At 44.0% G+C, this 23,347-nt stretch overlaps 1 protein-coding gene across 11 annotated transcripts in view; it reads left to right on the forward strand.

Moving 5' to 3' along the window:
* Nucleotides 1-23,347, forward strand: part of immp1l (inner mitochondrial membrane peptidase subunit 1) — a 172,437-nt gene that overhangs the window by 48,165 nt on the left and 100,925 nt on the right. The gene's annotated exons all lie outside the window — the stretch shown is intronic.

Genomic DNA, 23,347 nt, shown 5'->3' on the forward strand with positions numbered 1-23,347 from the left:
AAAATCAAATAACAGACTAACTTCGTAATATAGGACTTAATATCACAAAGTGGTTTCCCTGTGCACATAAGTATTTACAACAGGTGCTTCTTTTTACCATCATGCTTGCTCATGACACCTCTCTGATATGTTCTTGATTCTATCCTGAGGTGATACCTGAGGGCCAGGGACACCAATAGTGCTTGGCTGTGCTGTATTAGTATAGGCCTCTTGGGACCAAGGTGGTCTTCGTCTCAGGACCCGTGAGTCCCAGGAACACTCTTCAGCAGGCTGTGTCACCACTGCAGGTGTGTGGACTGTATCCTGACACCTACATCAGCAGGTATCTAAGGAAGCTGACTAGAAAGGTCACCAGAGGAGAGGATGGCATCAGGATTCTAAACCTGGCAGCTTGTACTCAGCTGAGTGCCTACTAATCAGCAGCAGGGCCGACCTGATCAGATAGAACCTGCAGACCCAGAGAGATGTCGTCCTGGAGCTCTAGGAACCCACTTTCAACATTTACTCCTAACGATCCCCTGAAACTTGAAGACCGGTGGTCAAAGCATCCACAGGATAACTAACTGGTCTGGAGGCCTCTATTTCAGGAGAGTTGCATGCAGCTGTTCCTGGTGCAACCAGCCGCTCTAGGTAGCGCTGCATTGTGTGAATCCTTTTCGGATATTGGCACAGAGGATGGCATAGGACTCCGCCATGGCTACTGTCTTCTGTCTCGGTTACTCCGAGATAGTCCTCAGTGCCTTCACATAAGTACGATGCTTATCCAGCAACTTTTTTAGAACAGGACCCAAGAGATCTCAATCCGCAGGTTCTGGAGAAAATAGAATATGAAAGTAAACTAGCAAGAAATATAAAAACGAATTGTAAGAGCTTCTACAAGTATGTAAAAAGGAAGAGAGTAGCAAAAGTAGACGTTGGTCCCTTATTGGCTGAGACAGGAGAAATTATAGTGGGGAATCAGAAAATGGCAGATACGTTAAACAAATATTTTGTATCTGTCTTCACAGTAGAAGACACAAAAAGCATACCAGAAATAGTGGGGAACCAAGGTGCTAATGAGAGTGAGGAACTTAAAGTAATTACTATCAGTAGAGAAAAAGTATTGGGGAAACTAATGGGACTAAAAGCTGATAAATCCCCTGGACCTGATGGCCGACAACCGAGGGTTCTAATAGAGGTGGCTGCAGAGATAGTGGATGCATTGGTTATGATCTTCCAAAATTCTCTAGATTGTGGAACGGTCCCAGTGGATTGGAAGGTAGCAAATGTAACCCTGCTATTCAAGAAAGGCGGGAGAGAGAAACCAGGGAACAACAGGCCAGATGGCCTGACATCAGTTGTCGGGAAAATGCTGGAATCCATTATTAAGGAAATGGTAACCGGGCACTTAGAACATCATAATGTAATTAGCCAGAGTCAACATGATTTTATGAAAGGGAAATCGTGTTTGACAAATCTATTAGAGTTTTTTGAGGATGTAACCAGCAGGGTGGATAAAGGGGAACCAGTGGGTGTAGTATATTTGGATTTTCAAAAGGCATTTGATAAGGTGTCACATAAAAGGTTGTTATGCAAGGTAAGGGCTCATGGGGTTGGGGGTAATATATTAACATGGATAGAGGATTGGTTAACGGACAGAAAACAGAGATTAGGGATAAACGTGTCATTTTCAGGTTGGCAGGCTGTAACTAGTGGGGTACTACAAGGATCGGTGCTTGGGCCTCAGCTACTTACAATCTATTTAATGACTTGGATGAAGGGACTGAGTTTGCTGATGATACAAAGCTAGGTGGGAAAGTAAGCTGTGAGGAGGACACAAAGGGCCCAATATTAGGAGGGAGGCGGGTTGCCAGCAGGGGGTCGACTGGGCGCGTGGGTAACCCGCCCAGTAAAATCAGTGGGTTTCCCATTGTGATCGTGAGTAAATTCCGGTTTTCGCGCTGGAAAGCTGCGCAGCGGGCAGACTGCGCACCCGCATCATAGGCTGTCAGCTGGAGGACCCCTATTTAAAGGGGCAGTCCTCCACTGACTGATGCTGCAGAAAGGAGACAAAATTACAGCATGGAGCAGCCCAGGGGGCAGGCTGCTCCCAGGTTTAATGATGCCTCACTCCAGGTACTACTGGATCAGGTGAGGAGGAGGAGGGGGAGGACAGAGATCTTCTCCCCGGTGGACGGGAGGAAGTGGCCTGCCTCTGCCACCACGAAGGCCTGGCTCGAGGTGGCAGAGGAGGTCACCAGCACCACCAACATATCACGCACCTGCATACAGTGCAGGAGGCGCTTCAATGACCTAAATAGGTCAGCTGAAGAGAGTACACTTACTCATTCCCCTACTCTCCGTCTGCCACGTCACCGCCCCCACCCCACATCTCCTTCTGCACTGCCAACACTACTCTATCACATTACTCCTCACACCCATTCAAAGCTCATCCTCATCTTACCTGCACTCACCTCGCCAGTACTCATCCCACCACTACCACTCAACCCAATCCTCATACAATCTCGTGGCTCTGTCTCATACTCAGTCTCTCACGGTCAGCCTCACCCCAGCTGCCACAGGGCATGCATCACGTATGTTTAGTAGGAAGCATAAGGCAAATGTGTTATGAGCATGAAGGGGATGCACAATGGTGTTTGAGGGTTTGTCATGGTTTTTACTTGTGAGTTGATCAGAAATCAAATATATTACATATTACATTGTCACCACTACTGCCACGTCATGGCCATTCTTGACTGGCTTGTGCAATAAGGCCCTTTCATGAGGTTCTCCATGAACACCCTTGATGCCACCCATTGTGTCACCCTACAGTGGGTGTATGTGTAGTTGCACGACTACTTTGTGCAGGTGCCTGTTGCGCAGCACTGTGTTGTGTAGCTCCAAGTGGCGGAGGTGGACTGCATGCCTGGCGATGCTGGTGATGTTGCTCGTCCTCCAATGGAGTGATGAATGCAGCAATGGACCCCGCCCCCCCATCCTGACGGTGTGAGTGTGAGGGGGTCCACAAAATAGGTAAATGTGTTTGGACAGCAGAGTTTAGGCTATGATTTAATAATTTGGAGTGTGGAGACAACGGTGTGGCAGGCAAAACTTTGTCTGAGGTGACAGAGTGTCCTGCTGCAATGAATGAGGGTTTGCCCCGCACCTGTTAAATGGACCTTTGCAGCTACTGCTGGCTGCAACACGTCTGTTTAAACAGGGAGTGTTTCCTCCAGTGACCCATGTCCTGGTTTGTGGAATATAAACATTGGGAGAGTAAATTCATTTCAGATCAATCCCGAGTTGTGATTCCAAAGGGTAGAGCTCCTGATTGGCGAAGTTCTGTGCAGCAACAAAAGTCATTCATACTACATTCCTAACTGTACTATTTTTATACTGGTGTTAACCTGAGTATAGTAATGGGCCAGATTTTCCTGTGAAAATAACGGTGAGGCTAACAGGGTTCACGTTATTTCTGTGCATCTGGTACAGCAACTTCTGGCGACCGCACATGCGCAGTTAAATGCGGAATTCCTTAAATTGCTGTACCAGATGCGACCCTCCTCTGTAAGCTCCATGAGAACTACATCTCACCAACTGGCTCTCCATTCAAATGAATAGAACGGCGTGAAGTTCCTGCACTGACCTGAATGTTGTCAGAAAAAGGTAAGTCAAGTCATTTCAAGTCTCTGCACACTTTTAACGGCGTGGTAAGTCTTAATGACTGCCAAACAACCTCCCTGGTGCTGAAAATTAACTTTGACAAGTGTGGAGTCTCATTCCTTCAGATTTCAATTGTTGGATATTTAAAAAAAAAAAATTTTTAAACTTTTTCTTTCTATCTCTTTTATCTCTCTCTCTTAATTCAATATTTCTTACCATCTCTTTATTTTGCCTTCTGTACCTGAAAATTCAGCCCAATGTCTCTTCCCAAAAATGTTCTGCTGAAATGCACACAATTAAGACACAAATGTTTGTTGCCATTATTTCCTTGGAAACTGCAGTATTTCATAACTAGGTTTTTGGAGAAAGCTTGCAAAATGTGTAATATTGCTAAAGACTTGGATAATTCAAGGCAACAAAGTGAGTATTAAATATTGGAAATCACAACATGCAATTTGGAATTATTTTACAAAAACTCCTTTATCTAAAAAATTTAGTGGTATTAAGTGTATGTTTGCAGTATTAGTGAAAGGTCACTAGTTGCTACAAGAGGCAGGCTAAGCAATGGTCCTGTTCTAATAATAATTGTAATCTTTCCCTTGTAAGATTTTTGCACGAAGATTGATTTGAGAAGAGCACTGAGTAAGCAGATTTAAAGTGTGGTTCACCTCGAGTATTAATACCTAAGTACAGTGGAATAGGGCAACAGGTCATGAAGCTGTTTCTATAGTCTTCAGTGCAATTGTATGGCGTAGGTCATTAATTGTATGACCCTTCAATACTAAAGTCCTACTTAATCAAGTAAATAGACTGTAAAATTGAAACCTTGGTCTCTCTGGAGTAACCAAACAGGGTTAATATTTAATTTGAGCATCTATTGCTATCAGTATATTATTGGCTTTAAAAGCACTGATATTTAATCAGGGATTATAATTAAAATGCTTCTTGTCCAAACATATTGCTTCTATTTGCCCTTGCTTTTAATACCGTTTGCTTTAGCTTTAGGCCTTGTTTTGCCATATGGTCTATGTTGCAAAGGTTCAGGATTATTTTCCCGTTTTTGTTCAGAGTCACCAGATTAAAATACTCTCAGCATCATAAAGCGCTGATAGAATAAGCCCCCATGTCATTTAAACAGGAGGAGTGCCTGATAATGTCACTTTATTCAACGAGGATCTGTAAATACGGAAGTGTCTGCCTTGTCACTCAGAGTGATAAAAGCCTGAGTTACGCATCTATTTCACAGCAATAGTTTCTTCTCAATCAATCACTGCAAATTGCTAATGTCCCAGCACTCGCTGATGTGGGAGAAATTTGTTTACTCTTGTGCTAAAGCGGAGTTCATTGCCGAGATGACACAGCCCATTCATCCTGTATTTCTATGGCCAATGTAATTGCGTACAAGATGTGTTGGTTTGTAGGTGGTTTTGGGAGGGGGTGGAGGATAGCAAGTGTTACGCACAATGGTTAACCCTGAAGCATTTTCTATACCAAACAAAGCATCTGCCTGTGGTGTTTACGGCTGAGAGTGCTGTGTTGATGTGCATATTGGTTAACGCAAGTGGTACATACACTCTGCCTGTCAGCAGGTGTAATTGGATATGTTGAGACTCCCTTGTTGGATTAAAAAAAAATTGTTTTGATTGGTTTGCTTCAGACATCAAATACACGACTTACCTTTGCCTTAGATTGGCCGTAATTTTGCAGTCTGCTACTTTATGGCATTTTTACATTAATAAGCTGAATTGCTCACTGAAAGTTTCTGTCTATTACATTTCCTTGAGCAGACCAGTGTGGTTTCACCTTTCATCCTAGTTTTATTCAAAATGGTCGAAACAAATGATTCAGATACATGAGGGTACGGTAGCATAGTGGTTATGTTACTGGGCTAGTAATCCAGAGGCCTGGACTAAAATCCAGAGTCATGAGTTCAAATCCCACCACGGCAGCTGGCGAATTTAAATTCAATTAATTAAATTCAATTAATTAAATAAAAATCTGGAATTAAAATACTAGTATCAGTAATGATGGCCATGAAACTACCGGATTGTCGTAAAAACCCATCTGGTTCACTAATGTCCTTTAGGGAAGGAAGCCTGCCGCCCTGACCCGGTCTGGCCTATATGTGACTCCAGACCCACAGCAATGTGGTTGATTCTTAATTGCCCTCTGAAATGGCCCAGCAAGTCATAAAAAGAATAAAACCGGACGGACCACTAGGCACCGGACAAGACAACGGCAAAACACCAAGCCCAGTCGACCCTGCAAGGTCCTCCTTACTAACATCTGGGGACTTGTGCCAAAATTGGGAGAGCTGTCCCACAGACTAGTCAAGCAACAGCCTGACATAGCCATACTCACAGAATCATATCTTTCAGCCAACGTCCCAGACTCTTCCATCACCATCCCTGGGTATGTCCTGTCCCACCGGCAGGACAGACCCACCAGAGGTGGCGGTACAGTGATATACAGTCAGAAGGGAGTGGCCCTGGTAGTCCTCAACATTGACTCTGGACCCCATGAAATCTCATGGCATCAGGTCAAACATGGGCAAGGAAACCTCCTGCTGATTACCACCTACCGTCCTCCCTCAGCTGATGAATCAGTCCTCCTCCATGTTGAACACCACTTGGAGGAAGCACTGAGTGGTAGCAAGGGCACAAAATGTACTCTGGGTGGGGGACTTCAATGTCCATCACCAAGAGTGGCTCGGTAGCACCACTACTGACCGAGCTGGCCGAGTCCTGAAGGACATAGCTGCTAGACTGGGCCTGCGGCAGGTGGTGAGCGAACCAACACGAGGGAAAAACTTACTTGACCTCGTCCTCACCAATCTACCTGTCGCAAATGCATCTGTCCATGACAGTATTGGTAGGAGTGACCACCGCACAGTCCTCGTGGAGATGAAATCCCGTCTTCGCACTGAGGAAACCATCCAAGGTGTTGTGTGGCACTACCACCGTGCTAAATGGGATAGATTGAGAACAGATCTAGCAGCTCAAAACTGGGCATCCATGAGGCGCTGTGGGCCATCAGCAGCAGCAGAATTGTATTCCAGCACAATCTGTAACCTCATGGCCCGGCATATTCCTCACTCTACCATTATCAACAAGCCAGGGGATCAACCCTGGTTCAATGAGGAGTGTAGAAGAGCATGCCAGGAGCAGCACCAGGCGTACCTAAAAATGAGGTGCCAACCTGGTGAAGCTACAACTCAGGACTACATGCATGCTAAACAGCGGAAGCAACATGCTATGGACAGAGCTAAGCGATTCCACAACCAACGGATCAGATCAAAGCTCTGCAGTCCTGCCACATCCAGTCGTGAATGGTGGTGGACAATTAAACAACTAACGGGAGGAGGAGGCTCTGCAAACATCCCCATTCTCAATGATGGCGGAGTCCAGCACGTGAGTGCAAAAGACAAGGCTGAAGCGTTTGCAACCATCTTCAGCCAGAAGTGCCGAGTGGATAATCCATCTCAGCCTCCTCCCGATATCCCCACCATCACGGAAGCCAGTCTTCGGCCAATTCGATTCACTCCACGTGATATCAAGAAACGGCTGAGTGCACTGGATACAGCAAAGGCTATGGGCCCCGACAACATCCCAGCTGTAGTGCTGAAGACTTGTGCTCCAGAACTAGCTGCGCCTCTAGCCAAGCTGTTCCAGTACAGCTACAACACTGGCATCCACCCGACAATGTGGAAAATTGCCCAGGTATGTCCTGTCCACAAAAAGCAGGACAAATCCAATCCGGCCAATTACCGCCCCATCAGTCTACTCTCAATCATCAGCAAAGTGATGGAAGGTGTCGTCGACAGTGCCATCAAGCGGCACTTACTCACCAATAACCTGCTCACCGATGCTCAGTTTGGGTTCCGCCAGGACCACTCGGCTCCAGACCTCATTACAGCCTTGGTCCAAACATGGACAAAAGAGCTGAATTCCAGAGGTGAGGTGAGAGTGACTACCCTTGACATCAAGGCAGCATTTGACCGAGTGTGGCACCAAGGAGCCCTAGTAAAATTGAAGTCAATGGGAATCAGGGGGAAAACTCTCCAGTGGCTGGAGTCATACCTGGCACAAAGGAAGATGGTAGTGGTTGTTGGAGGCCAGTCATCTCAGCCCCAGGGCATTGCTGCAGGAGTTCCTCAGGGCAGTGTCCTTGGCTCAACCATCTTCAGCTGCTTCATCAATGACCTTCCCTCCATCATAAGGTCAGAAATGGGGATGTTCGCTGATGACTGCACAGTGTTCAGTTCCATTCGCAACCCCTCAGATAATGAAGCAGTCCGAGCCTGCATGCAGCAAGACCTGGACAACATCCAGGCTTGGGCTGATAAGTGGCAAGTAACATTCGCGCCAGATAAGTGCCAGGCAATGACCATCTCCAACAAGAGAGAGTCTAACCACCTCCCCTTGACATTCAACGGCATTACCATCGCCGAATCCCCCACCATCAACATCCTGGGGGTCACCATTGACCAGAAACTTAACTGGACCAGCCATATAAATACTGTGGCTACGAGAGCAGGTCAGAGGCTGGGTATTCTGCGGCGAGTGACTCATCTCCTGACTCCCCAAAGCCTTTCCACTATCTACAAGGCACAAGTCAGGAGTGTGATGGAATACTCTCCACTTGCCTGGATGAGTGCAGCTCCAACAACACTCAAGAAGCTCGACACCATCCAAGATAAAGCAGCCCGCTTGATTGGCACCCCATCCACCACCCTAAACATTCACTCCCTTCACCACCGGCGCACTGTGGCTGCAGTGTGTACCATCCACAGGATGCACTGCAGCAACTCGCCAAGGCTTCTTCGACAGCACCTCCCAAACCCGCGACCTCTACCACCTCGAAGGACAAGGGCAGCAGGCGCATGGGAACAACACCACCTGCACGTTCCCCTCCAAGTCACACACCATCCCGACTTGGAAATATATCGCCGTTCCTTCATCGTCGCTGGGTCAAAATCCTGGAACTCCCTTCCTAACAGCACTGTAGGAGAACCTTCACCACACGGACTGCAGCGGTTCAAGAAGGCGGCTCACCACCACCTTCTCGAGGGCAATTAGGGATGGGCAATAAATGCCGGCCTCGCCAGCGACGCCCACATCCCATGAACGAATTAAAAAAAAACACCATTCTTGGAATCAAATGACAGACATGACTTGCATGTCTGTAATAACAGACAGCTTGCCAGTGAAATGCAGATGATGGCTGGTGTTGGATTTGGCACGAGCCATGCGCCAGGTATGGACAGGTGCGCAGAACAATCACTCCACTGACTTGCCGCTTATTTCGGGCATCAGTCCAATTTCCACGGCAGTCGATGCTCTTACTCACTGTGAGCAATGCCATGGGAGAGCTGCTAGTCACCATGTTAAAAACAAGGCCAGTTTTCAACCAGATCACAAATCTTCTGAAAAAGTAACCCCCCCACCCACCTCCTCCTGGGGCCTTCATTTTGAAATAAACTGTTTTTAATGTGAGACGATTTATCTTTTGTTTCTTTTGTCAGTGTGTCAGGCGATAACTGGCATCTCCACTCTCATTTCAGTTAATTTTATTCAAAACATAACCTGACTTTGGTATGGGTTGTGGACTATTGTTGCCTGGTACATTTAGTAAAGCACCACTGACAATTGGCATTGCTTTGACAGCCAGTGTAACAGGCCTTGATGCACGTTCACCTTGTGACATCACAAGAAATGTATCTGTAGGCCTAATGTTGCGACAGCAGTGTTTTATAGGCAAGTTGTTACAAAAGCTGCTAAAATAAAATTTACATTTTTCCTTGAGCTATCTTGAATTATGTAGCTTATAATAATAAAAGCTTGGATCTTTTAACAGTGTTCCATGATTCGACTTGTGTTAAAATGTAATGGGACAGATATCAGTGGAATGGTATTTTGGGGTATTTAAATGAGCTGTTGCCTCTTGTAGCCGTTTCGCTGCACTTAGAATGATACAGCACAGAAGGAGGCCATTCGGCCCATCGTGCCTGTGCCGGCTCTGTCAAGAAGAAATCCTTTATAATAATGTACCCGTTTACAACAAGGCACAAACAAGTTAAAGAATGGAACAGACTTAATTTGGCAGTTGTAAGTCAGTCGTACATACCAAAACAAAATGGACATATTCTCAAGCAATAGGGAAAGAAAGGTGCTTTCAATGTAAAATCATTTAACTTTTGTCTCTAACCTAAAAAAAAAATATTATGATGTACAAATTTGGACACCAAAAAAATACACTTTCCTGTAACATGAAAAACACCAAGTCAGGCTACTACAATATTTAGTTGCTGACTGAACTCCAGTTATAATAGATCTAACTTTTCAATCTAAAGGGAGAAGTCACATTAAGAAATATTTTTTGGGGGTGGGGGGAAATCAACACTAGGAAAGAAATTATTCAAGATTATTATTAAGGATTTACAGAACATAAGTTTAATGTAAGCAGAGCTTGCGTCTCTTATGAAACAAGATGCAGCCCTGTGGCTTTAAGAACATAAGAAATAGGAGCATGAGTAGGCCATACGGCTGATCTTCAACCTCAACTCCACTTTCCCACCCGATCCCCACATCCCTTAATTCCCCTAGATTCCAAAAATCTATCCATCTCCGCCTTGAATATATTCAATGACTCTGCATCCACAGCCCTCTGGGATAGAGAATTCCAAAGATTCACAACCCTCTGTGAGAATAAATTCCTCCTCCTGTACCGTTAAAGGGTCAGATAGTCCTAGATCCCTCCAGGTCTTTCTGGAAGTTAGTATTATCAACACACCATACAGTTGCTGGGCTCAGATTCCCAATTAACTTCATAGAATCATAGATTGATGCAGCACAGAAGGAGGCCATTCGGCCCACTGTGCCTGTGCCAGTTCTTTGAAAGAGCTATCCAATTAGTCCCACTCCCCTGCCCTTTCCCCATACCTCTGCAATTTTTTCCCTTTCAAGTATTTATCCAATTCCCTTTTGAAAGTTACTATTGAATCTGCTTCCAGCATCCTTTGAGGCAGTGCGCTCCAGATCATAACAACTCACTGCGTAGAACAAAATCTCCTCATTCCCCCGCTCTAGTTCTTTTGCCAATTACCTTAAATCTGTGTTCTCTAGTTACCGACCCTTCTGCCACTGGAAACAGTTTCTTCTTATTTACTCTATCGAAACCCTTCATTATTTTGAACACCTCTATTAAATCACCCCTTAACTCTCTCTGCTGTAAGGAGAACAACCCCAGCTTCTCTAGTCTCTCCGCATACTCGATTTCTTTACAGAAAAGCATAAATGAGTGGCCTATATATATAGGATATATATATAGAACAACACAAGCTTTTGAACAATGAATAGATTAGCTAATTTTTTAAAATGACACTCTGCTCCTGACAGCAGTTACTTTAGGGAGAGACTCTTTGCCACAAGTCTGTAATATGCTCCAGCATTTACTTTTGGCTCCCACTCACTGAGGACTACTTGGTTCTCATGTTTTCATGGTTTCTTTCTGTCACTGTAGCTCTCCCACAATAGAGACTGAAATGTACCATTTGCCTTTGAAATTCATGGACTCCCACAGCAAATTCCAGCCAGACATAAAATAATTCATTGAAAAAGTTACAGCCTTTTCCAGGTTAAATGATCCACAGGAGGGAAATGTTCATATCTCTAAATGATATCCACTGATTTAACACACGACAGAAGCCAGGCATGCAGGAGTTGGACAGCCTATCCGAGCCTTGGCTTTTCATTTATATTAAGCTTAATTTATAATGGCATACCACATTAAAGCATTATGTAGTGCCAGCAATTTCTGGCCCATTTACATACGTTGCTAGCTCAGCCTTTATCTACCTATATACAATGACAATACCATGGAAGTTGTCACATCAACTGACAAAGGTAGAAAGAAAGAAAGAAAGATTTGCATTTATATAGCACTTTTCATGACCTCAGAACATCCCAAAGTGCTTTACAGCCCATAAAGTACTTCTGAAGTGTGGTCGTTGTTGTAATTTAGGAGACGTGGTAGCCAATTTGCACACAGCAAGGTCCCACAAACAGCAGTGAGATAAAGTAACAGATATTCTGTTTTTGTGGAGTTGATTAATGAATGAATGTTGGCCTGGACTCCTGGAGAACTGCCCTGCTTTTCTTCAAATAGTGCCATGGAATCTTTTGTGCCCACCTGAGCGGGCACAGAGGACCTTGTTTCAAATGGAAAACAGCACCTCGAACAGTGCAACACTTCCTCAGTACTAAAGTGTTAGCCAAGATTATGTATTCAAGTCTCTGGGTTGGGGCCTTAACCCGCAACCTGGTGTGTCGGAGGCAGGAGTGCTACTACTGAGCCACGGCTAACTCCTCATGTTTTATTAACTGTGTTGTAGGTTTTTCAGAATGCACAAGTTCTAGAAAGAGTCTTTCTTTCTAGATGCAAAATGGATACTGCTTGAAAAAAGCGATAGAAATCTACGAAACCCTAATAAAACAATTCATATTTCACACATTAACTTGGTAGAGCAAGGAGAGAATGGTGGACGCACATTACTATTCAAATACATTCACTGGTAAATGCAACGCCTGGTGTGGTGCTACAGCAGACAGATTAGGAAGCTGAGTTAACCAATTTTAGCTGGTGCAGTGAAGGAAGAGAAAGAAAGAAAGACTTGCATTTATAGGAGTGCTATATAATTGGTCTTGATACTGGATGAGCAGGAATTTGCTCCATCTAAATATTGGGAAGACTAAAACCATTGTCTTCGGTCCACGTCACAAACTGCTTACCCTCGCCACCGACTCCATCCCTCTCTCTGGCCACTGTCTGAGGCTGAACCAGACCGTTTGCAACCTTGGCATCCTATTTGACCCTGAGATGAGCTTCCGACCACACATCCGCTCCATCACCAAGACTGCCTACTTCCACCTCCGTAACATCGTCCATCTCCGCCCCTTCTTCAGCTCATTTGCAACTGAAACCCTCATCTATGGCTTTGTTACCTCTAGACTTGACTATTCCAATGACCTCCTGGCCAGCCTCCCCAACAAAAATTGGTTAACTCAGCGCACCAAGACCTTCCTAATCTGTCTGCTGCAGCACCACAACAGGCATTGCATTTACCAGTGAATGTATTTGAATAGTAATGTGCGTCCACCATTCTCTCCTTGCTCTACCAAGTTAATGTGTGAAATATGAATTGTTTTATTAGCGTTTTGTAGATCTCTATCACTTTTTTCACCCTCCATAAACTTGAGCTTATCCAAACCTCTGCTGCCCGTATCCTAACTCGCACTAAGTCCTGTTCACCCACCACCCTGTATTCGCTAACCTACATTGGCTCCCGGTCTGACAACACCTTGATTTTAAAATTCTCATCCTGGTTTTCAAATCCTTCCATGGCCTCGCCCTTTCCTATTTGTGACCCCCTCTTGCCCTACAACCCTCAGAGATCTCTGCACTCCTGCAATTCTGGCCTCTTGAGCATCCCTGATTTTCATTGCTCCACCATTGGCGGCCGTGCCTTCAGCTGCCTAGGCCCTAAGCTCTGGAATTCCTTCCCTAAACCTCTCCGCCTCTCTACCTCTCTCTCCTCCTTTAAAACAGCCATGGACAACTAAAGAGGGAAGGGACAGTATAAGACTTAAGGAAAGGGCATACAAAAAGGCAAAAAATGGCACAGATCCTGGTGATTGGGAAAGATACAAAGATCAACAAAGGGTCACAAAACAGATAGAGCTACAAAAAGAGAGTATGAAAAGAAACTTGCAAGGGATATCAAAACCAATACGAAGAACTTTTATAATTACATTAGGAAAAAGAGGGTGGTCAGGAGCGGTGTTGGCCCCTTAAAAACTGAAAGTGGGGATATTGTCATTGACAATGGGGAAATGGCAGACATGCTGAACAATTACTTTGTGTCAGTATTTACAGTAGAAAAAGAGGATAGCATGCCGGAAATCCCAAGAAAACGAATATTGAATCGGGGACAGGGACTCGATAAAATTAATATCAGTAAAACAACAATAATGAAGAAAATAATAGCACTAAAGAGTGACAAATCCCCAGGACCAGATGGTTTCCATCCCAGGGTTTTAAAGGAAGTAGGTGAGCACATTGCAGATGCCCTAACTATAATCTTTCAAAGTTCTCTAGATTCAGGAACTGTCCCTCTGGATTGGAAAATTGCACATGTCACTCCGCTTTTTAAGAAAGGAGAGAGAGGGAAACCAGGGAATTATAGACCAGTTAGCCTAACATCTGTTGGGGGGGAAAATGCTGGAGTCTATAATTAAGGATAGGGTGACTGAACACCTTGAGAATTTTCAGTTAATCAGAGAGAGCCAGCATGGATTTGTGAAAGGTAGGTCGTGCCTGACAAACCTGATTGAATTTTTTGAAGAGGTGAAGGCATTTGATACGGTCCCACATAAGAGACTGTTAGTTAAGATAGAAGCCCATGGAATCGAGGGAAAAGTACGGACTTGGATAGGAAGTTAGCTGAGTGAAAGGCGACAGAGAATAGGGATAATGGGTAGGTACTCACATTGGCAGGATGTGACTAGAGGTGTCCCGCAGGGATCTGTCTTGGGGCCTCAATTATTCACTATTTATTAACGACTTAGATGAATGTAAAGAATCTTACAACACCAGGCTATAGTCCAACAATTTTATTTGAAAATCACAAGCTTTCAGAGGCTTCCTCCTTTGTCAGGTGAATGTGGAAATCCTTGAACGTTTCGCATTTATATTCAGAGAACAATACCTGGTGATTACAGATAATCTTTCCAACTGCCCGTTGTCAAGGCAATCAAAGTGTTCAGACAGAGAGGTGTTACCTACAGGACCACCGAATATACAAACGGCCAGAACACAAAACAGAGAGAGAGAGGGAGAAACATCCGAAAGGAAGAGAAAGACAGAAAATGACCCGTTGTATTAAAAACAGATAACTTTTATTCGCTGGTGGGGTTACGTGTAGCGTGACATGAACCCAAGATCCCGGTTGAGGCCGTCCTCATGGGTGCGGACCTTGGCTATCAATTTCTGCTCGACGATTTTGCGTTGTCGTGTGTCTCGAAGGCCGCCTTGGAGTACGCTTACCCGAAGATCGGTGGCTGAATGTCCTTGACTGCTGAAGTGTTCCCCAACTGGAAGGGAACCCTCCTGTCTGGCGATTGTTGCGCGGTGTCCGTTTATCCATTGTCGCAGTGTCTGCATGGTCTCGCCAATGTACCATGCTCTGGGGCATCCTTTCCTGCAACGTATGAGGTAGACAACGTTGGCCGAGTCACAGGAGTATGAACCGTGCACCTGGTGGGTGGTGTCCTCTCGTGTGATGGTGGTATCTGTGTCGATGATCTGGCATGTCTTGCAGAGGTTGCCGTGGCAGGGTTGTGTGGTGTCGTGGACGCTGTTCTCCTGAAAGCTGGGTAATTTGCTGCGAACGATGGTCTGTTTGAGGTTGGGTGGCTGTTTAAAGGCGAGTAGTGGAGGCGTGGGGATGGCCTTAACGAGGTGTTCGTCGTCATCGATGACATGTTGAAGGCTGCGGAGAACATGGCGTAGTTTCTCCGCTCCGGGGAAGTACTGGACGACGAAGGGTACTCTGTTGGTTGCGTCCCGTGTTAGTCTTCTGAGGAGGTCTATGCGATTTTTCGCTGTGGTCCGTCGGAACTGTCGATTGACGAGTCGAGCGTCATATCCCGTTCTTACGAGCGTTGTTGGTGTTGAGTATTGATGCTGTTGCAGCGATGCCGTCATCGTGGGGGATACTGGTGTAGAGTACCGAGACGTCCATCGTGGTGAGAAGTGTTTCTGGTTCAACTGGTCCGTGGGTACTGAGTTTTTGTAGGAAGTCTGTAGTGTCGCGACAGAAGCTGGGGTTTCCCTGTACGATGGGTTTCAGGATGCCCTCGATGTATCCAGAGAGGTTCTCACACAGGGTTCCGTTGCCTGATTCGATAGGACGTCCGGGTGTGTTGGCTTTGTGTATCTTTGGGAGGCAGTAGAAGTCTCCCACGCGGGGAGTACGTGGGATGAGAGCGCGTAGGATGCTTTGAAGGTCTGGATCGAAGGTCTTGATCAGTTTGTTGAGCTGATGGGTGTGTTCTTTAGTCGGATCTGCGGGTAACCGCCTGTAGTGTTCCTGGTTGTCCAGTTGTCGGTATGCTTCTTTGCAATAGTCCGTTCTGTTCTGAATGACGATGTCTCCTCCTTTGTCCGCTGGTTTGATGACGATGTTGCGGTTGGTCTTGAGAGCGTTGATGGCATTGCGTTGTGCTCGGGTGACATTCTGGACTGTCTTGTGAGTGCGACTGATGAATCTGGCATTGACGCATTTCCTGACAGCTTGAGCATTCATGTCAGGGTCGCTGCCCTGTTTTGTGTTCTGGCCGTTTGTATATTCGGTGGTCCTGTAGGTAACACCTCTCTGTCTGAACACTTTGATTGCCTTGACAACGGGCAGTTGGAAAGATTATCTTAATCACCAGGTATTGTTCTCTGAATATAAATGCGAAACGTTCAAGGATTTCCACATTCACCTGACAAAGGAGGTTGCCTCCGAAAGCTTGTGATTTTCAAATAAAATTGTTGGACTATAACCTGGTGTTGTAAGATTCTTTACATTTGTCAACCCCATTCCATCACCGGCATCTCCACATCATGACTTAGATGAAGGCATAGAAAGTCTCATATCTAAGTTTGCCGATGACACAAAGATTGGTGGCATTGTAAGCAGAATCGATGAAAACATAAAATTACAAAGCGATATTGATAGATTAGGTGAATGGGCAAAACTGTGGCAAATGGAATTCAATGTAGACAAACGTGAGGTCATCCACTTTGGATCAAAAAAGGATAGAACAAGGTACTTTCTAAATGGTAAAAAGTTAAAAACAGTGGGTGTCCAAAGGGACCTAGTGGTTCAGGTACATTGATCATTGAAGTGTCATGAACAGGTGCAGAAAATAATCAATAAGGCAAATGGAATGCTGGCCTTTATATCTAGAGGACTAGAGTACAAGGGGGCAGAAGTTATGCTGCAGCTATACAAAACCCTGGTTAGACCGCACCTGGAGTACTGTGAGCAGTTCTGGGCACCGCACCTTCGGAGGGACATATTGGCCTTGGAGGGAGTGCAGCGTAGGTTTACTAGAATGATACCTGGACTTCAAGGGTTAAGTTACAAGGAGAGATTACACAAATTGGGGTTGTATTCTCTGGAGTTTTGAAGGTTAAGGGGTGATCTGATCAAAGTTTATAAGATATTAAGGGGAACGGATAGGGTGGATAGAGAGAAACTATTTCCGCTGGTTGGGGATTCTAGGAGTAGGGGGCACAGTCTAAAAATTAGAGCCAGACCTTTCAGGAACGAGATTAGAAAACACTTCTACACACAAAGGGTTGTAGAAGTTTGAACTCTCTTCCGCAAATGGCAGTTGATACTAGCTCAATTGCTAAATTTAAATCTGAGATAGATAGCTTTTTGGCAATCAAAGGTATTAAGGGATATGGGCCACAGGCGGGTAAATGGAGTTAGATCACAGATCAGCCATGATCTTATCAAATGGCGGAGCAGGCACGAGGGGCTGAATGGCCTACTCCTGTTCCTATGTTCCTATTAAGATCTACCTCTTTGACCTCACCTGTCCTAATATCTTCTTATGTGGCTTGGTGTCAAATTTTGTTTGAAAACGCACCTGTGAAGCGCCTTGGGACGTTTTACTACGTTAAAGGTACTATTTAAATGTAAGTTGTTGTTGTTGGGCTAGGGAGGGTAAAAGTCGACCAGGAATCCCACCCCTGATTGCTATCCAGTTATCTACATGAGAAAGTGCATGTTGGGTGAGGATAGGATTGGGCTCAGATGTGATGCCTTCATTCTGACAATGGTGAATATTTTACACTCCGTTTCCATGTTCACAGATGAAGAATGGTGCTGGAGGACTTTTAGTGCTCTTGGAACTGTACACAACTTGAATTAGTGCCTCAGGAGAAGAATGAGGACAAGGGGAAAAAACAGACCAAGAAAAGCTAATGCATTTAATTTAACTTCCTGATATTATCTGGAGTGATCAGTATCTTGTTAAGGTTCACTGGACTATCGTGCCAGCTTCATGTTTTAACCATGCCAGCTGATCTGCATGATAAAATCACGCCAAGGAGAGATCAGTTATGAGAAATGTAAAATAATAGCAGAGGCTTTTCCTTCTCACTTACTGTGTGTTTTTACTTGGCATGTTTTCAATAACATGTCAAACAGGAAATTAATGTGATGTTTTACTTTCCAGTTTCAAAAAGAATTGCTTTGTTTCCCACCTGATTTTTTTAAAATGAAAGTACATACAAGCTCTGTTATCCAGACTTTTTACAAAGTAAACTTCCAACATTTAAAAGGGACATTCTCTCTTTTACTATATGATTTTTTGATTGTTAATCTTTGCTGCTTTTTTTTTGTCTGTTATTTCCTCTTTTTAATTTTTGTGTATTTTTTTTACTTTCCTTCCTTCCCTTTCCTGAAGGTGCGACCTAATGCTGATGTAGATTTCCGTGGATGCCAACAGCCCTGCGTGCCAAGTGGGCATTTTTTTTGCCCATGTGACCTTGGGTAGTAAAAGCATCAGACTATTCCAACATAAGGATAGTCACAGCCAACTCTAATATTGTCATGTCCATTGCCCACGCAATTTGATATATGCTTGCTATTAAAATGTTCCTTGGGTATTTTGTATCCAATTTCCAGGAAGTATATTAGTCTGCAATTGAAAACTACTCCCTAAAATTGATAGTTGGTCTTTCTTCGTGTAACTGTCTCTGGTTCTTTTCTGCTCCTCAATTCTTTCGGTGTTCCTCTCTCTGTCTTTCTGTTCTATTTTTTTCATTGTTTTTCTCTCTCTCTCTCTCTTTGTTTATATATAAACACCTTTTCTCATTGTGGTGTTCTTGACTTTTTGTCACTCAATCTCAGTCACTCTTCTGTATATCTGTCTCTCTCCCCTCTGTCACCTCTCTCTTCTGTATGTCCACAAATCTCTTTGTATGGCTCTCGTATGTTTTTTAAAGCGGTGCAAGGTAATTGCAACCGAGTGAAAGCTGGGGAGCTGCTAGAACATTGAAGATGTGAGAGAAAGTGAGGTCTACCGCTGGTGTTTCAGGCTTCAGAGGATGAAGAGGCTGGGGCTGGAAGGAAGCAGGATTGGGAGGGGAGGGGATTTTGGATTGGCATAAGAGAGGTAGAGGGGCACAGGACCTAGGAGGTCATGGGTGTGGACTACATCCATGATCATTCACAAGGGTTGATGAGTGGGAACTTGGAACACTTGGGATGGAACTGGGTACTGGGAACAATTGGGAAGGGGCAGATAATGCCTGGGACTAAGGTGAAGGTGGGGGATGGACTGTGTGTCTCTAAGAGCACTCTGGGGAAAGTGGGTTAGGATCTAACAGCACTTTGAGGGACTGAAGCCTGGCTCCATTTGTGGGGTTTTGGGTTTGGACGAACTGGATTCTGGAGGATCTGTGAGAAGTGTTGCTGCTTGGTAGCCAGGCACATGGGAGTGGGACATGGGAATATTTGGGTGTTCAGAGGCTGAGAACACACAGATTAGGCACAGAGTTCTGTTGTGGCAGACAGGGGCAGGAGGCACAGAGAAGTAGATAGGGCTTTAAACTAATAAGGAGGTGGGGGGGTGGGTGGAGGGTTCAGATGAGACTAAATTTATAAGTCTAAAGAGAAACATCAAGGCTGTACAGCAGAGAAGTGATTTAGGTAAAAACAAGCAGAGTGTGTCAGGAAGGGACAGAGAGTTTAACAAAGGTAATAGGGCATTTGTCACTACGGTCACTACTAGTAATAAGTTAAAATTAAAGGCGCTATTTCTGAATGCATGAAGCATTCGTTACAAGATAGATGAATTAATGGCACAAATAGAGATAAATGGGTTTGATCTAGTAGTCATTACTGAGACGTGGTTGCAGGGTGACCAAGGTTTGGAACTAAATATTCCAGGGTACTGGACTTTTAGAAAAGATAGGCAAAATGGAAAAGGAGATGGGGTAGCCCTGATAATAAAGGATGTGATAAAGGCAGTAATGAGAAAGAATCTTAGCTCAGAAAATCAGGATGTAGAATCAGTATGGGTGGAGCTAAGAAATAACCAGGGGCAGAAAACACTGGTGGGAGTAATTTATTTCCCCTCTAACAATAGTTATGGTGTTGGACAGAGTATCAATCAGGAAATTAGAGGAGCATGTAATAAAGGTAATGCAATAATCGTGGGGGACTTTAATCTTCATATAGAATGGGCAAACCAAATTGGCAAAAGTAGTTTGGAGGATGAGTTCATGGAATGTATTTGAGACAGTTTTCTAGAACAGTATGTCGAGGAACCATCTAGGGAACAGACTATTTGAGTATTGAGTATTGTGTATTGAGGCAGGATTAATTAGTCATCTTATAGTTAAGGATCCTCTGGGGCAGTGATCATAATAAGATAGAATTTCATATTGAGTTTGAGAATAATGTAGTTATGTCCAAAACTAGGGTCTTAAATTTAAACGAAGCCAATTACGTAGGTATGAGGGGCAAGTTGGCTGAGGTAGATTGGAAAATTAGATTGAAAGATATGACGGTAGTTAAGCAATGGCAAACATTTAAAGAAATAATTAATAATTCTCAACGAATATACATTCCCTTGAGGAATAAAAACTCCATGGGAAAAGTGATCCAACCGTGGCTATCTAGAGAAGTTAAGGATAATATTAGATTAAAAGAACAGGCTTACAATGTTGCCAAAATGAAAATAAGCCTGAGGATTGGGAGGGTTTTAGAAATCAGCAAAGGATGACCAAGAAATTGATAAAGAGGGAGAAAATTGAATATGAAAGTAAAATAACAAGAAATATAAAAAGCAGAGTGTAAGAGCTTCTACAAGTATATAAAAAGGAAGAGGTTATCTAAAGTAAATGTGGATCCCCTAGAGGCAGAGACAGGAGAAATTATAATGGGGAATAAGGAAATGGCAGAGACGTTAAACAAATATTTTGTATCTGTCTTCACAGTAGAAGTCACAAAAAACATACCAGAAATAGTGGGGAACAAAGAGTCTAATGAGAGTGAGGAACTTAAAGTAATTAAGATTAACAGCAAAGAAAAAAAGTACTGGAGTAATGAATGGGACTAATAGCTGACAAATCCCCTAGACCTGATGGCCTACACCCTAGGGTTTTAAAAGAGGAGGCTGCAGAGATAGTGGATGCGTTGGTTTTGATCTTCCAGAATTCCCTAGATTCTAGAACGGTCCCTGTGGATTGGAAGGTAGCAAATGTAACCCCACTATTCAAGAAAGGAGGGAGAGAGAGAAGAGGGAACAATAGGCCAGATATCCTGACATCAGTAGTAGGGAAAATGCTAGAATCTATTATTAAGGATGTAGTAACAGGGCATTTGGAAAATCATAATATGATTAAGCAGAGTCAACATGGTTTTATGAAAAGGAAATCGTGTTTGACCAATCTATTAGAGTTTTTTGAGGGTGTAACTCGCAGAGTAAATAAGGGGGAACCAGTGGATGTAGTATATTTGGGTTTTCAAAAGGCATTCGATAAAGTGCAGCACAAGAGGTTGTTTCACAAGATTGGGACTCATGGGATTGGGGATAGTATATTAGCACGGATTGAGGATTGATTAACGGACAGAAAACAGAGAGTAGGAATAAACAGGTCATTTTCGGGTTGGCAGGCTGTAACTAGTGGGGTGCCGCAAGGATCAGTGCTTGGGCCTCAGCTGTTTACAATATGTTTCAGTGACTTAGATGAGGGAATTGAGTGTGATCTCTCCAAGTTTGCTGATGTTACCAAGCTAGGTGGGAAAGTAAGCTGTGAGGAGGATGTAAAGAGGCTGTAAAGGGATATAGACAGGTTAAGTGGGCGAGAAGGTGGCAGAAGGTGGAATATAATGTGGGGAAATGTGAAATTATCCACTTTGATAGAAAGAATAGAACAACAGAATATTTTTTAAAAGGTGAGAGACTAAGAAATGTTGGTTGTCGGAATGATTTGGGTGTCCTTGTACACGAATCACAGAAAGTTAACATGCAGGTACAGCAAGCAATTAGGAAGGCAAATGATATGTTAGCCTTTATTGCAAGGCGGTTGGAATATAAGAGAAAGGAGGTCTTGCTGTAGGGCTCTGGTGAGACCACACCTGGAGTACCGTGTATAGTTTTGGTCACCTTACCCAAGGAAGGATATACTTGCCTTAGAGGGGGTGCAATGGTGGTTCATTAGATTGATTTCTGGGATGAGACAGTTGTCCTACGAGGAGAGATTGAGTAGAATGGCCATTATTCTCCGGAGTTTAGAAGAATGAAAGGTGATCTCATTGAAACGTATAAAATTCTTAGAGGGCTTGACAGGGTAGATGCTGAGAGGCTGTTTCCCCTGGCTGGAGAGTCTAGAACTAGGGGTCATAATCTCAAGATTATGGGTGGGCCATTTAGACTGAGATGAGGAGGAATTTCTTCACTCAGAGAGTTGTGAATCTTTGGGATTTTCTACCCCAGAGGACTGTGGATGCTCAGTCGTTGAGTATATTCAAGACTGAGATCGATAGATTTTGGGCACTAATGGAATCAAGGGATATGGGGATAGGGTGGGAAAGTGGAGTTGATGTCGAAGGACAAACATGATCTTATTGAATGGCAGAGCAGGCTCGAGGGGCCATATGGCCTATTCCTGCTCCTATTTCTTATGTTCTTACGTGGGAATGGCTGCTGAGTAAGATGCAGAAAGCAGCTAGAGAGCAGGCACAACAGCTGAATTGGATCGGAAGTAGCAGGGAAGTATGGGCCTGCACTGTGCTGATGTTTTAGCATTAAATCTTGGCACAGGACTAGTGCTAAAAGTGCAATATAACAGTGGCATAAAGGTAGCATTTTCAACTAGACCAAGAAAATGAGAACTGAGAGCAAAAAGTTTTAACCGCGTTACTATAGCTGAGAACTGAAGGAGTGAATGATAGTTGAAAATCAGTTTCAAAGTGAAAAAAGAAAATGTGTGAGCTTGTTGTTAACAGATAATTAGCGCTGTCCTTTTTATCTGTATGGCTATTAGTGCTTTTTTCTCCCTATTTCCTTTTCCAGTACTTGCTCTGAATTCTTATTCTCTGGTTTCTTATTCCTCTGCTGCTGCCCCTATGCCACTACAATCACAAATGTGAAAAAAAATCCCAGTGTAGACTCTCTAGTCCCTTGCTGCTCTGCATAATATGTCCACTGAGACCATCACATATGGCAATGCAATAGAGTTACATCAGTTTTAATGTAACTTTTGATCTGCACTAATGCTGCTATTTAAACTGACCTACCTACACAAGTCCGACTTCTTGGGTCAGCAGGTCATGTGCTGGTAAGCATAACACGTGCTGACCAGGTTATATTGGCTGTACATGCTGGGACCTTCAATTTCTTTCAAAACCAGCGCAAATGATACTAGTAGCAACTACTTGTATTTATATCGTGCCTTTTAATGTAGAAAATGTACATGTTTCACAGATGTAAGGAATCTTACAACACCAGGTTATAGTCCAACTGTTTTATTTGAAAATCACAAGCTTTCGGAGGCTTTCTCCTTCGTCACCTGACAAAAGAGAAAGCCTCCGAAAGCTTGTGATTGTCAAAGAAAACAGTTGGACTATAACCTG

The sequence above is a fragment of the Heptranchias perlo genome, chromosome 12 (genome assembly GCF_035084215.1).
Source record: "Heptranchias perlo isolate sHepPer1 chromosome 12, sHepPer1.hap1, whole genome shotgun sequence".
Lineage (NCBI taxonomy): Eukaryota > Metazoa > Chordata > Chondrichthyes > Hexanchiformes > Hexanchidae > Heptranchias > Heptranchias perlo.